Below are 14,675 nucleotides of genomic sequence, written 5' to 3' on the forward strand. Positions count from 1 at the left end.
GGTGGAGTCATCCTTGTGGATTCCTGGGAATTTCTCTAGAGCCAGGTTTCTTGCTAACCCCAAAATGGCTCCTTCAATCAAGATATCTCTTTCCTTGCTCTCATCTCTGTCCTTCCTCCATCTCGAGTATCCCATTCCCTCAAGTTCTCCTCAACCCCCCCTTCATCCCTCCCCCTCTTTCCTCTTCTCCCCACCTCCATGCTCCCAATTTTATCAGGTTATCTTGTCTGCCTCCAATTTCCAGGTGGATCTGTATATGTTTTTCTTTGGGTTCACCTTAATACTTAGCTTCTTTAGGATCATGAACTATAGGCTCTTTGTTCTTTGTTTATAGCTAGTATTCACTTATGAGTGGATATATACCATATTCATCTTTTGGGATCTGGGTTACCTCACTCAGAAGATTGTTTTCTAATTCTATCCATTTGCAAGCAAAATTCAAGATGCCACTGCTTTTTATCTCTGAGTAGTACTCTAATGTACAAATGTGCCACATTTTCTTCATCCATTCTTTGGTTGAGGGGCATCTAGGTTGTTTCCAGGTTCTGATTATTACAAATAATGCTGCTATAAACATAGTTGAACAAATGCTTTTGTAGTATGATGGGGCACCTTTTGGGTATTTGCCCAAGAGTGGTATTGCTGGATCCTGAGGAGACTTGATTCCCAATTTTCTGAGAAACTGCCATACTGATTTCCAAAGTGGTTGTACAAGTTTGCATTTCCACCAGCAATGGATGAATGTTCCTCTTACTCCACATCCTCTCCAGCATAGCTATTATTGGTGTTTTTGATCTTAGCCATTCTCACAGGTGTAAGATGGTATCTCAGAGTTGTTTAATTTGCATTTCCCGGGTGGCTAAGGATGTTGAACATTTCCTTAAATATCTTTTGGCCATTTGAGATTCTTCTGTTGAGAATTTTCTGTTTAGTTCAGTACCCCATTTTTAATTGGGTTATTTGGGATTTTACTTCAATTGCTGAGGCAGACTGAGGGGTCACTGGCAGAGGCACCAGGATTTATCCATATTGCATATACTGGCGTTTTGTCTTTGGATGGATACCTTGCTCAGCCTAGATATAGTTGGGAGGACCTTGGACCTTCCACAAAGCAATGTCCCTTACCCTCTCTGAGGATTGGAGGGGGGGGGGGGGGGGGGGGTGTTTGGAGGGAATGGGAGGAGGAGAGAGAGTGAAAACTTATATTGGTATTTTTAAAAAATCTAATAAATTTTTAAAAATGAACTCTAATATTGTTGCTTTCAGGATTACATTTGACATTATTGGAGCTCCAAAGTTTTAAACTTTGCCTTGTACATATTCGAAGGCTGTGCCAACAAGTTATTCCACAAGACAGACAAATTTTAGACAACCTTTTTTCTTTCTCTTTCCTTCTCTCTTTCCAGAAATGGAAAATCTATATACAATAGTTTTGTTGCTTGCCCATGCAACATGAAAGTTTACTTGTTTTTAATAGGAATGTGGTATTGGGGGCAGGACACAGAATGATTATATATAGTCCCTCCAAATCCTCCATCCATACGCTATGATTTTTAAATGACAGAAATAGAGAATTGTTGATGTAATAATCTTCCATTGTAGCTCCTTTGACTTGGTCTCTGATATTATCTTTTTATCTTCATTTCCAGGACGACACTTTCATAAATAAAAACATGAATGTATTTCCTTTCAGCCTTTCATCTCTGAAATACTAGTGCTGATAGCTAAGTAAGCATTAAAAATGCAAATGGTTTCAGACATATTGTTCACAAGTGAAATGCTGTTTGGAAACATATTATCTATGGGACTTAACTGAGTAATTTAACGGGTTCCATCCAAGTTTTCTGAAAATTATAATGCTCCTTATAAAGTTGGGATGTCTGAAATAATGAGAGAAAGAGCTTGTCCCTTGTGTGCTATGTATTTAATGATTTTCATATCATTTGTACTGTTCTCATGACTGAGAGTTTCTACTTAAAGCAAAATCCATACACACACAAATATACTATATAGGTATAGGTAGAGATAGATGCATACAGTACATTCCAAGGTACACATATATTTTTCTATCTTTTTAAAGTAAATACAAGAATCCATCTGTGAGTATTTACAAAGGTCTATTTTGTTCAGGCTTAAAGTACAGAAACTCAAAAAGGTTCTAAGGATATAAAGTTGAGGGAACAAGGGGATGATTCAGATTATATTGCCAGATCACAGTCCATAACTGAGGGAAGTCATGGCAGGATAATGAAGGGCACACTGGGCCCTCCTACATCAATTAATAATTCATTCACACAATCCCTCACAGACATATCCCCTGCTCTACCTAATCTAGCTGCTACTATGAGGTGATATTTGGCCAGACACCAAGTGCCTGAGGGACAACAAGCCCTTGCTGGCCTAAACCAGACTAAACTAGCTATCTGAGCATGTGCTATGGTAACTTCCTCATGAGCCAACCTAGGTCTGTCAAGGGGGCCCAGCAAGAACTGCCAAGCCATGAGGCAAGACAAACTAAACCAGTCTCCATCCTCCATAAAAGATGACCTGGTGCCAGTGCTGTTGCTTTCCCTCCCCAAGGTGGGTGGAAGGTATATAAGGCTTTCCCCTTCCTGAATAAACAGAGCTTGCTGCCTTCAGCCTGTCTCCCGATACCTGAATCATTGACCCTCACCTACTCTCCCCTCCCCCAAATGGCAGCTCCAAGGACAAAACAACACACTTCCATCTGATAGACTCTAGTCTGTGTCAGGTTGACCAAAATTGCTGGTTAGGTAAGACTAGAAAGCCTTCCTGTGGGTGACAGTGATCACCAGAAGACAAAATAGCAATTATTTAAAGTGCTAAAGGACAAAATATTTGTTAGTCTAGAATGCTTTTACTAATGGAGAGATGAGAAAATGAGATGCTATTAAACACACAGGTAATAAAAGGGGTTACCATGCAGTAGCCTTCAGTGATTATTACAGGATTTACTTCTGCTATTAAAATGTGCTGTATGCCGGGTGGTGGTGGCACATTCCTTTAATCCCAGCACTCGGGAGACAGAAGCAGGTGGATCTCCGTGAGTTTGAGGTCAGCCTGATTTACAGACTGGTCTACGGCCAGGACAGATTCCAAAGCTACACAGAGAAACCCTGTCTCGAAACCCCCCCAATAATAAAATAAAATAAAAATAAACTACTGTATACATAGAAAGTCATAGGCCACAAGAAATGCTAATAAACTCAAAAAGAAGATAGATGATAGATAAATAGATAGATAGATAGATAGATGATAGATAGATAGATAGATAGATAGATAGATGATAGATATAGATAGATAGATATAGATAGATAGATATAGATATAGATGATATAGATAGAGATAGAGAAACATAATTCCCAACCACTACAAATTATGTATTTTATTTAATGTTTGTTTTTATCACATAATCCAGAGTTAGATGAGTAACAGCATCATGGTATCTTCATAATCACAGTATTTTCCATACCGATAAGCATACAATTAAATGTTAAAAGCAATTACTTATTCTTAAAATTGCCTATACATAAACACACACAAAATCAAGCACAAATACAACCATGTGCACACTTTTGAATTTATTTTGTTCTTTTTTCAAACCTGACTTTTGTCTCCTCTCTTCCCCAGGCAATGACACCAAGCTTAAAAACTTCCAGTATTATCTTTCCACATTTCCAATGTCTAAGTAATCCTTTAACATCAACTACGCCCATGTTGCTACAGGGACTTACACACTCTTAAGAAGCATTTTACTGGTTCCCATCTATCATTTTCTAATTCTACCTAAATCCCTGCTTATTATTCTGAGGTTGGATTTCTCCATTTTAGAGATTATATCGCTCAGTTTTCACTGCTGACAGAAAGAAAAGAAAAGACATTTTAGGAAGGAAACATTCATTTGGCTCCTTCTATCAGAATTTTTAGACTCCATTGCTTTGTGGCCTGAGATGGGACAAAGAGCCATGGCTGTGACAGCCAATAGTGAAAGGTGAAAGGAGAGGGGAAAAGAGACCAAGAAAAGAAACACCCTCCAAAGCATGCCATGCCAGGAATTACTTTCTACACAGTGAACCCATAGTTCTGAACACTTTAATCTTGGAATTTGCCAATAAAATCATCTATGAAGGAGGTTAGCGTACTCATTATCTGATTAATCTTTAAAAAAAAACTACCATCAGCTCCATACCAAGTACACGCCTTTGGGAACATACAGCCAAACTGTAAAAGTGAGATTGACATTTTGGGGTGGAGAACTATTCTTTAGGGCACAATAGAATTAGGTTATGAGTGTGGAATGTTTTGAAATATCTCTACTCTGTACTCACCAAATGACTTTTGCCCATTCATCCCATTTATCTACATTATGAAAACGTAAAATGTCTCCATTCATTGCCAAACTGCCCCCAAGTTATTCACACTACCAGAAAACAACTGCTTTAAGCATACTACCTGTATAATGCTCCAATACAGGCCTCCCAACACACAAATATCCATATTGTTTTATTATTTTTAATCCATAAATGATGTGGCAATAAACATTTATACTCGGCCATTTATACACAAAATGTGCTCCCAGAAGTAGAATGACTTTGTCAGAGGATGCTTATTTTTTGAGTTTTAAAAGCATATTACCTGGATTCTTTTTAACAAGAAGCATAATGTTATATGTTGAGCTTAATAATAAAATTTATCCAGTGTAAAAAATGAAACAGATGAAAAAGTTGACACATTTGAAAATAAGGTAATTTTAAAACTCTAGATATTAATAAAAATTTAAAACTCTGCAACATTGAACAGGAAGATTAAATTTAAGACATACATTCCCAACTATGGCAACTGTACTTCAAATTAGGGGATGCTTATTTTTTCCTTTAGGAGAATAAATCACTTCATATTTTCTATGGAAAGCATTAACATGCCTTACAAAAAGAGGCACATATTCTGAGAAGCACAGTGTCATCAGGGAAGAATAAGAAAGAAATTCCTATAACAGCTCAGAGGTTTACAGCTGGTACAATAATAAAAATGTCTGAGGGATATTCATTAAACCTGCAACATTTTTATAATATTTTGGGAAAATGGAAATGATGGATTCTATTATTAGTATTAATCGCAAGTGTTATTTAAGAAAAAGCACACAAAGTGGCCTATTGGCAGCAAACCAATGAAGAGAGAAAATGTGAAAATAGAGAAACTATATGAAATAAACAAAATATAGGAATACAAAGAAAAAATCAAGAAAGCATTAAGAGAAAGATAAATCTACATCTATAAGAATGTAGTAAATCTATTTTCCTCACAGCTTAAAAGATATCTAATAAGATAATATTTTTAATGCAGTAAAATTTTTTAAAACCGAATGAAAATTCAGTTGTGTGAATTTTAACCATGACCTGCTTGTTGCTTCAAAAACTATACGAAATGAAATGGAAAAAAAAATAAGGTAGAAAAGACAGAGAACATTATTATAAAATGGAGGAAAAAGATGTTGAGTACACAGCACTGGCATCATAACAAGTTTGTAAGAATGATTAAATAGTCAAATAAAAGTAATACAACTTAAAGTCAGGTGCTGATAAGTTCAAAAGACAATTCTTTTCACCTGTATCAGAAACTAATAGTGAAGCAAGCAAAGACTGTATACTATCATGTGGTCTATGAACATCTAAATAATATCAAATAGTGAATTAATTCATTTGAATGATGTTTTTCATAAACATATGCACTGTCTTTTAAAATCTACTATTGTAGCAAATTGATTACAACTCACTTCATAACTCTCACTGAGCTTGCAAAAATCTCAGGGTTTTGTGCATGCCCATAAAGTGTTGCCTTTTTGGCGATGCCTCCAGCCCTTTGCCTTTTATTGTTGAGATCTCTTCCTTTTTATAATAACTTGTTAAGATCACTTGCATAAGTGACTATGTTAAGAGTTTGATGTGGGATTCCCCTCTGCATGCTGTGAATACCATAGGGCAAGGTGGGAGTTCCAACAGATAGAGAAAGAGAGAATAGGTAGAGTCAGATAGAAGACATGTAGCCTCCATAGGAGACAGATACCAGAGGACAGATAGAACATTAACAGTAGGTTACAACTGTGTGGTGATGCACAGATTAATAGAAATGGGTTAATTTAAGATATAAGAGCTAGCCAAACACACTCCTCACGGTCCTGACTTCCTTGCTCATGATCTCCCTCCTTTTGCTCCTCATCAGGACCTTGGGAGCTCAATCCGGTGCTTCTATGTGGGGCTCTGTCATTTTCTCCATCCAATGCCAGGTGAAGGTTCTATGGTGATATGCAAGAGTGTGTTTACCCATTGAGACGGTGGGACAGATCTAATGGGAGACTACCAAGTCCAGTTGGAATGGGACTGATGGAACAGGGGACCAAACCAGACTCTCTGAATATGGCTGACGGTGGAGGAGGACTGAGAAACCAAGGACAACGGCGATGAACATGAACTCTACAGCATGGACGGGCTCACTGTGAGCCTTGTCAGTTTGGTTGCTCACCTTCTTGGACTTAGGGGGAGCTGGGAGGATCTTGGACTTAACATAGTGAAGGGAACCCTGATGGCTCTTTGTCTTCGAGAGGGGCGGAGTGGGGGTATGGGTGGAAGGGAGGGGAGGGAAGGGGGAGGAGGAGGGGAGGAGATGGAAATTTTTAATAAAAAAATGAGAAAAAAAAAGAGCTAGCCAAAAAAAGAAGAGTAAGCTAATAGGCCAAGCCGTGTTGTAATAAAATAGTTTTTGTATGATTATTTTGGGTCTGGTCAGCTGGGAAAGAAACGAGCAGCCTCTGCCAACAAGAGTAGGCAGCTTTAATAATTGGCATGCATACAACAAATTTCTACATTTTCTTATCTTATGTGTGTTAGACATGTGCCTGTGATCTCTTAATGTCCAAATGGGCTTATACTTAAACAAAATCCTCCACACATGAGTGGAATGAGCCATGTATCCTTACATTAGGGTAAGGCAAAAATAACCCATTTATTAATATATACCTTGAAAGAGAGTGCAAAAAGAAGTATTGTCCAAAGAATACATCTTGTATACATATGGAAGTTCCTGAAGAAAGTTTGACACCATTTTAAGAGTAAAAACTTGTATGCTACAGTATTGAAGTGTAGTATCCTAGGGGAAAAGGAATATAATATAATAGTACAAAGAAATTAGTAGGGCTTAGAAAGTATTCCAGTTGATACATATCCATGTAATGAAAAGGAAAAAGAACAGCTGACATTAACATACATATATGGCAGTATCATATGTAAAAGTTTAAAACAACAAAAAATACCAAACATGTGTTACATTCTTTTTTTTTCATGGTTTATTTTTTTATATTTAAAAATTTCCATCTCCTCCCCTCCCCCTCCCCCTTCCCTCCCGTCCTTCTTCCCCTTCCTTCCCCTCCCCTCCACCGATACCTCCCCTCCCTCCCTCTCAAGGCCAAGGAGCCATCAGGGTTCCCTACTCTATGCTAAGACCAAGGTCCTCCCAAATACCCCCAGGTCCAGGAAGGTGATCGACCAAGCTGAGAAGGCTCCCACAGAGCCCGTCCATGCAGAAGAATCAGAGCCCAGCGCCATTGTCATTTGCTTCTCAGTCAGCCCCCACTTTTGGCCACATTCAGAGAGACAGGTTTGGTCGCATGATCCATCGGTCCCATTCCAACTGGAGTTGGTGATCTCCCATTAGTTCTGTCCCACCGTCTCCATGAGTGAACGCACCCCTCTCGTTCCTGACTTTCTTTCTCATGTTCTCTCTCCTTCTGCTCCTCATCAGAACCTTGGGAGCTCAGTCCGATGCTCCAATGTGGGGCTCAGTCATTTTCTTCATCTATCGTCAGGTGGAGGTTCCCTCACGGTCCTGACATTCTTTCTCATGTTCTCTCTCCTTCTGCTCCTCATCAGGACCTTGGGAGCTCAGTGCTGTGCTCCAATGTGAGGCTCTGTCATTTTTTTCATCTATCATCAGGTGGAGGTTCTATGGTGATATGCAAGAAATTCATCTGTATGGCTATAGGAACTGGCCTTTCAGGCTCCCTCTCCTCAGCTGCCCAAGGAGCTAACTGGGGGGGGGCGTATCCCTGGAAACCTGGGAACCCCTCTAGGGTCAAGTCTCTTGACAACCCTCAGGTGGCTCCCTAAATTAAGATATATGCTTCCCTGCTCCCATATCCACCCTTCCTGTATCCCAAGCATCCCATTCCTCCGAGCTCCCCCCATTCTCCCCTTCGCGCTTTTCTCTCCCCATCTTCCCTTGGCCGAGTCCTGCCAACCCTCAAGTTCCCAATTTTTGCCTGGCGATCGTGTCTACTTCCAATATCCAGGAGGTTTACTATATCTTCTTTTGGGAGTTCACCTTCTTATTATCTTCTCAAGGACCCCAAATTATAGGCTCGATTTCCTTTAATTATGGCTAGAAACCGATTATGAGTGAGTACATCCCATGTTCATCTTTTTGGGTCTGGGTTACCTCACTCAGAATAGTGTTTTCTATTTTCATCCATTTGCCTGCAAAATTCAAGATGTCATTGTTTTTTACCGCTGAGTAGTATTCTAGCATGTATATATTCCACAGTTTCTTCATCCATTCTTCCACTGAAGGGCATCTAGGTTGTTTCCAGGATCTGGCTATTACAAATAATGCTGCTATGAACATAGATGAGCATATGCTTTTGTTGTATGATTGGGCATCTCTTGCGTAGATTCCCAATAGAGGAATTGCTGGGTCCTGGGGTAGGTTGATCCCGAATTTCCTGAGAAACCGCCACACTGCTTTCCAAAGTGGTTGCACAAGTGTGCATTCCCACCAGCAATGGATGAGTGTACCCCTTACCCACAACCTCTCCAGCAAAGGTTATTATTGGTGTTTTGGATTTTAGCCAATCTGACAGGTGTAAGATGATATCTCAAAGTTGTTTTGATTTGCATTTCCCTGATAGCTAGGGAGGTTGAGCATGACCTTAAGTGTCTTTTGGCCATTTGAACTTCTTCTGTTGAGAATTCTCTGTTCAGTTCAGCGCCCCATTTTTTAATTGGGTTAATTGGCATTTTACTGTCTAGTCTCTTGAGTTCCTTATATATTTTAGAGATCAGACCTTTATCAGTTGCAGGGTTGGTGAAGATCTTTTCCCAGTCAGTAGGCTGCCTTTGTGTCTTAGTGACAATGTCCTTTGCTTTACAGAAGCTGCTCAACTTCAGGAGGTCCCATTTATTCAATGTTGCCCTTAATGTCTGTGCAGCTGGGGTTATGCGCAGGAAACGGTTCCCTGTGCCCATTTGTTGTAGAGTACTTCCCACTTTCTCCTCTATCAAGCTCAATGTGTTGAGATTAATATTGAGGTCTTTAATCCATTTGGATTTGAGTTTTGTGCATGGTGATAGATATGGATCTACTTTCATTCTTCTACAGGTTGACATCCAGTTATGCCAGCACCATTTGTTAAAGATGCCCTCTTTCTTCCATTGTGTACTTTTGGCTCCTTTATCAAAAATCAGGTGTTCGTAGGTTTGTGGTTTAAGATCCGGGTCTTCTATACGATTCCATTGGTCAACTTCTCTGTTTTTATGCCAATACCAAGCTGTTTTCAATACTGTAGCTCTCTAATAGAGTTTGAAGTCAGGGATGGTAATGCCTCCAGAAGTACCTTTATTGTATAAGACTTTTTTGGCTATCCTGGGTTTCTTGTTTTTCCATATAAAGTTGATTATTGTCCTCTCAATCTCTGTGAAGAATTTTAATGGGACCTTGACTGGGATTGCATTGAATCTATAGATTGCTTTTGGTAGAATTGCCATTTTTACTATGTTGATCCTCCCAATCCACGAGCAGGGGAGATCCTTCCATTTTCTGGTATCCTCTTCAATTTCTTTCTTCAAAGACTTAAAGTTCTTGTCAAATAAATCCTTCACTTCCTTGGTTAGAGATACTCCCAGATACCTTATGCTATTTGTGGATATTGTGAAAGGTGATAGTTCTCTGATTTTCCTCTCTGCTTCCTTATCCTTTGTGTATAAGAGGGTGACTGATTTTTTGGAGTTGATCTTGTAACCTGCCACGTTACTGAAGTAGTTTATCAGCTGTAGGAGTTCTTTGGTGGAGTTTTTGGGGTCGCTTATGTACACTATCATATCATCTGCAAATAATGAAAGTTTAACTTCTTCCTTTCCAAATCGAATCCCCTTGATTCCCTTATGTTGTCTTATTGCTATTGCTAGAACTTCAAGCACTATATTGAAGAGATAAGCAGAGAGTGGACATCCTGTCGTGTTCCTGAATTTAGTGGGATAGCCTTGAGTTTCTCTCCGTTTAATTTGATGTTAGCTGTCGGCTTGCTGTAAATAGCTTTTATTATATTTAGGAATGACCCTTGTATCCCTAATCTCTCCAAGACCTTTATCATAAAAGGGTGCTGAATTTGTCAAATGCTTTTTCAGCATCTAATGAGATGACCATATGGTTTTTTTTTTCCTTCAGTTTATTTATATGATGGATTACATTGATAGATTTTCGTATGTTGAACCAGCCCTGCATCTCTGGGATGAAGCCTACTTGATCGTAATGGATAATTTTTCTAATGTGTTCTTGGATTCGGTTTGCCAGTATTTTATTGAGAATTTTTGCGTCAATGTTCATGAGTGAGATTGGCCTGTAATTCTCTTTCTTGGTTGAGTCTTTGTGTGGTTTAGGTATCAGGGTAACTGTAGCTTCATAGAAGGAATTTGGCAGTGACTCTTGTGTTTCTATATTATGAAATACCTTAAGGAGTATAGGTATTAGGTCTTCTTGGAAGTTCTGATAGAATTCTGCATTGAAACCATCTGGTCCTGGGCTGTTTTTGGTAGGGAGGTTTCTGATAACAGTTTCTAATTCTTCGCGACTAACAGGGTGATTTAGAGCATTTACCTGGTCCTGGTTTAACTTTGCTATATGGTATTTATCTAAAAAACTGTCCATTTCTTTTACATTTTCCAATTTTGTGGCATACAGGCTTTTGTAGTAAGATCTAATGATTCTCTGAATTTCCTCTGTGTCTGTGGTTATGTCCCCCTTTTCATTTCTGATCTTATTAATTTGTGTGTTCTCCCTCTGCCGTTTGATTAGTTTGGCTAAAGGTTTGTCAATCTTGTTGATTTTCTCCAAGAACCAGCTTCTTGTTTCATTGATTCTTTGGATTGTTTTCTGTGTTTCTATTTTGTTGATTTCTGCCCTCAGTTTGATTATTTCCAGTCTTCTACTTCTCCTAGGTGAGTCTGCTTCTTTTTTTTCCAGAGCTTTCAGGTGTGCTGTTAAGTCACCAATGAGTGCTTTCTCCGTTTTCTTTAAGTGGGCACCTAGTGCTATGAACTTTCTTCTTAGCACTGCTTTCATTGTGTCCCATAAGTTTGAGTATGTTGTGTCTTTGTTTTCATGAAATTCAAGAAAGACTTTAATTTCTTTCTTTATTTCTTCCTTGACCCAGGTGTGGTTCAGTAGTTGACTGTTCAGTTTCCATGAGTTTGTGGGCTTTCTGGGGGTAGCATTGTTGCTGAATTCTAATTTTAATCCATGGTGATCCAATAAGACACAGGTGGTTACTAATATTTTTTTGTAACTGTGGAAGTTTGCTTTGTTACCAAGTATATGGTCTATTTTCGAAAAGGTTCCATGAGGCGCAGAGAAGAAGGTATATTCTTTCCTATTCGGGTGGAATGTTCTATAGATGTCTGTTAAGTCCATTTGGTTCATTACCTCCATTAAGTCTTTCAATTCTCTGTTAGGTTTCTGTCTGATTGACCTGTCCACTGGCGAGAGAGGAGTGTTGAAGTCTCCAACTATTAGTGTGTGTGGTTTGATGGCTGCCTTGAGTTCTAGAAGTGTTTCTTTTACATAAGTGGGAGCTGTTATATTAGGGGCATAGATATTCAGGATTGAGACTTCATTCTGATGGATTTTTCTGTTATGAGTATAAAGTGTCCCTTTCCATCTCTTCTGATTGATTTTAGTTTGAAGTCAACTTTGTTGGAAATTAATATGGCCCCACCCACTTGTTTCTTAGGGCCATTTGCTTGATAAACCTTTTCCCAACCCTTTACTCTGAGTAGGTGTCTGTCTTTGTGGTTGAGGTGTGTTTCTTGTAAACAGCAAAATGTTGGATTCTGTTTTCGTATCCAGTCTCTTATCCTGTGCCTTTTTATAGGTGAATTGAGTCCATTGATATTAAGTGATATTAATGACCAGTGGTTGTTAACTCCGGTCATTTTTTGTAGTAGAGTTTGTGTGTTTCCCTTCTTCAAGTTGTGCTGATGAAGGGTCGCTAGATGCCTGAGTTATTGTGGGCATTGTTGGACTCCTTGGTTTGTGATTTTCCTTCTATTACTTTCTGCAAGGCTGGATTTGTGGCTACGTATTGTTTAAATCTGTTTTTTGTCCTGGAATATCTTGTTTTCTCTATCAATGGTGAATGCAAGCTTTGCTGGGTATAGTAGTCTAGGCTTGCATCCATGTTCCCTTAGTGTCTGTAGCACATCTATCCAAGCTCTTCTGGCTTTCATGGTTTCCATTGAGAAATCAGGTGTAATTCTGATAGGTTTCCCTTTATATGTTACTTGACCTTTTTCCTTTGCAGCTCTTAATATCTGTTCTTTATTCTGTATGTTTTGTATTTTGATTATTATATGGCGTGGGGATGCTTTCTTTTGGTCCAGTCTATTTGGTGTTCTGTAGGCTTCTTGTACCTTCATAGGAACATCCTTCTTTAGGTTGGGGAAGTTTTCTTCTATAATTTTGTTGAATATGTTTTCTGGGCCTTTGAGTTGTAATTCTTCTCCTTCTTCTACCCCAATTATTCTTAGGTTTGGTCTTTTCATGGTGTCCCAGATTTCCTGAATGTTTTGTGTTAAGAATTTGTTAGATTTGTTTAGTTCTTTAATCTGTGAATTTATTTCCTCTATAGTATCTTCAGAGTCTGAGATTCTTTCTTCCATCTCTTGTATTCGGTTGGAAATACTTGTCTCAGAAGTTTCTGTTCGTTTACTCAGAGTTTCCATTTCCAGTCTTCCCTCAGATTGTGTTTTCTTCAATACCTCCATTTCATTTATCAGGTCTTGTACTGTTTCCCTTACCTGTTTGATTGCTTTTTCTTGTTTTTCTTGTTTTTCTTGGGTATCTTTGAGAGATTTATTTATTTTGTCTACCTTTTTGTTTGTCATCTCCATTTCTTTATGGCAGTTTTTTACCTCCTGTTTAAGGTCCTCTATTATTTTCATAAAGTACTGTTCAAGGTCAGTTTCTTCTATATCTTCTGGGGTACGGTGTTCAATGCTTGTTGTTTCAGGATGTCTGGATTGTGGTGATGTCATGTTGCCTATCATGTTGTTGGAGGAGCTCCTGCATTGGCGCCTGCCCATCTCTTCCTTCAAGAGGAGCAGGGAGGCGCTTGGTGTCCTAGACTAATCTTTGCTGTGACTGAAACTGGTTGGATCTCCCCAGTGCCAGAGGAGGACCTATTCCTTGAGTCACAATCTGAAGAAGTCCACAGTCCCTTGCAGGAATCCTCAGACCTGCCTGGAGGCTAGAGTCTGACCCCTTTGGGTGGATGGCCTTAGAACAGGAACAGGACACCAGTTCAGATGGAATGTCAGTGCACAGGATCAGTGATTCCAGGCAGCCCAGGGACACCGCCCGGACAAAAGGGCCAAAGTGGAGGTAGGGCGGGATGGAATATCACACAGCGAACCTGGCAGCACAATCTGAAGGGGCCTGCACCCCTCCGCAGGAATCCTCAGACCTGCCTGGAGGCCAGAGTCTCCATATGTTACATTCTTAAATCAGAAAAAGGAAGAGAGAGTTGCGAAGTGGGGAAAGATACAGAAAGTGAGGAAAAGGAATGAAGAAATGTGAACTCATTGTCACTGGCTATTTCTGCATTATCCACCCATAGAAATTATTTAGTTATACTTCTCAGAAATGTGTTTTATATCTGACTGATGTTGGGGGTTGTATTTATATATATTTAAAAATATATGTATACACTTATACTTTAATGTATGCAGCAAGAATTAATAAAAAAGAGGCCATGAATTTGAAAGAGAACAGCAAGGAGGCCTATAAGAGAGGCTTGAAGAAAAGAAAGGATAGGGTAAAATGATGTTACTATTTTGTAATCTCAAAAACATAAAAGAAATCAATTACAAACAAATGAACAAAATAAATAAATAAAAAGTTCTGGAAGACTTAACAATGGCACATTTGACATAGTCCTAGAGAACAAAAGAATCATCCAAACACATAACTTCTTTAAGAGGAAAAGAGAAATCTGTATTTATACTTATATACTTATATCAAAAACAAGAAAGGACTCAAGATTGAGAAGTGTGGAGGAAATAGAGCAAAGTAAATATGAAGGGAATTGAAACTGAGATTAGAAAAACTAACAACAGCAACAGAACAACGAAACTCAACTCAGGCCATTTTTACAGCAAAAATTACTTAGAATGTCCTATACTTAGGCTGAAATACTAAAATCAGTAATTAAAGAGAGGATACCAATACCAAGATTACAGAAATTAAAAAGGGGAATGGAAGCATGAATAACTTTATATCAGCAAATTAAACTTATATAAAAAGAATAAACATCAAAAAGATAAAAACAATTGAAA

Source organism: Arvicola amphibius, chromosome 2, assembly GCF_903992535.2.
Source record: "Arvicola amphibius chromosome 2, mArvAmp1.2, whole genome shotgun sequence".
Classification (NCBI taxonomy): Eukaryota; Metazoa; Chordata; class Mammalia; order Rodentia; family Cricetidae; genus Arvicola; species Arvicola amphibius.